The 2035-nt window shown below is 31.5% G+C and overlaps 1 long non-coding RNA gene across 1 annotated transcript in view; it reads right to left on the reverse strand.

Moving 5' to 3' along the window:
• The window catches only part of LOC110441265, a 4097-nt gene extending 3025 nt beyond the window's left edge, over positions 1 to 1072 (reverse strand). The window contains exon 1 of the long non-coding RNA XR_002461850.1: positions 663 to 1072. This is a non-coding gene — a long non-coding RNA (uncharacterized LOC110441265). The remainder of the gene's footprint in view (positions 1 to 662) is intronic.
• Positions 1073 to 2035: the final 963 nt, after the last annotated feature.

Raw genomic sequence — 2035 nt, forward strand, 5'->3', positions numbered from 1 at the left:
AAAAGCTACAAAATTTGACCTTAACCTTTGATCCAGTGACCTTGACCTATGACCTTTGGTCAGTTGACTCCTTGTTTAATTCTGATCAACTTTGCTTCATCATGTCATAATAAATTGTTAAGCAGTAAAAAGATACAAAATCTGACTTTGACCTTTGATCAAATGACCTTGACCTTCGATAAGTTGACTTCTTGTTGTATTGTGACCAACTTTGCTTCATAATGTCATTACAAAATGTTTACCAGTAATTAAAGAGCTAAAAAAAATATTTTTTTAATGTTAAAATCCATTATGGCTGATTAGCAGCCATTTTGAAACAGATCTGCCGAAAAATTACCAAGCAGAACTAGGATGCATGGGAAATCATCATGTAAAATTTTAAAAACTTACTCCATTTACTTCCATCAATAATGTACAAAAGAAAAAAAATGCACAGACAGACAACCTGATTACTATAAGGGCACGTACCCGCATCTTCGATGTGGGGCCCTAGTAATTATTGAAATCAAAATTCCAAAAGAAAGCCATTTTCATTTCAGCTTGTAAACATATAAAGGCTGTCAAATTTTAATAAGGTTAGACAAAAGACAGAGGAGACTTATGAGATTACAAAAGCTTAAACAAAAGATCACAAAATCAGTACCTTAAATCAATGAACTTACCTTTGTTTGATTTGTTTTCGGCACTAATTCTCTTTGCAGCAGGGGGTTGAGGGGGAGGTTCATGGACCAATGAGCTGGAGCTGAAACTTCTTCATCTGTTGTTTCTGTCTGTTTTTCCCCCCATCAGTGTACACAGCTCTTGTTATCATCTAGACAAAGAGAAATATAAGAAAAAATGTGGAATTCTCTAATTTAACTGATGTATATACTGAGCTATACATATATAAGATTTCTGTAGGGAACAGGTTAAGGACATGCAGTGTGGAAGGAGAGGGATCAGTCAACTTTACTGTGGAATATTTAAAATGGCACACTTCAGTTTTTAAAGAATTTTTTTTTTTCCCTTTCAAGTCATAGGAATATCAAGTTATTTTAATAACACTAAACAAAAGAAGCATAAACATCAGTTTTATCAAGTTGAAAGAATTCGAAATTTTTACTCACAAAAATGAAATAAAATTCGATATTTTTTCAAAGGACGTCATTAAACAATATTTGATGAAGAATGCAGAATTTGAACAGTGCATGTTACTTGCATGTCATTTGCTTAAAAAACTGTCAGATATCTCTCTTTAAATTTCCTTTTTGAAAATGAATGTTTTTAATCTTTTTAACAATATATGAAGATTATAAAAACAACACCGCATCCATTGTACTGCTGACATTTCTATTTTGGGTACTCTTACGTTTCAATTCAAATACAGTACTACTAATTAAGGACAGATTAACAAAAAATAAGTAAGAAACCATTTAAGTAGAAATTATTCAATCTTAAAATATATTGATAGGAAATTAAAATGCATTTCTTGTCATGAAGGAGAAATTCCAATAATTATTTAAATATTTGTAAAGTGTTTGTTAACTTTATAACATGTACTAACTGATATATAAAAACGAAAAAGTGTATACTTGTATAGGAAAAATATATATTCGGCACGGGGTTTGAGTATATATTAAGCTAGAAATTAAACATCACACTGAAATATCCTACCTTTCCCCGAAGAACAAAGAATAAACAAATACCGAAAATCGTATTATACACCGAAACGGATTCTGGTAAGTAGATCTACTTTCCGAATTGTAAACAAATATAGTAGCTCAGTAAACGAAATTTTAATCGGTACCGAAATAATCGGTGTTTTTTAACAGATAGTACTGCCGTCTGCCCATCTCTAAAGATCATACATATATTATATAAAAAAAAAAACATCCATCGTCTCAGTCATGGTACTGTATTTATTTAATAAATTTGATATGTTTAGTTCCACTGTCTTCAAGGAATGATGAAGTTGGTATCGTCTTCCCAGTAAACCAAAACACGTTTACTTCTTGTGACTCGCCGGGTTAGAGTTCAAAATCTAGAGGTCGATCGA

Source organism: Mizuhopecten yessoensis, unplaced genomic scaffold (genome assembly GCF_002113885.1).
Source record: "Mizuhopecten yessoensis strain PY_sf001 unplaced genomic scaffold, ASM211388v2 scaffold715801, whole genome shotgun sequence".
In the NCBI taxonomy this organism is placed as follows: domain Eukaryota; kingdom Metazoa; phylum Mollusca; class Bivalvia; order Pectinida; family Pectinidae; genus Mizuhopecten; species Mizuhopecten yessoensis.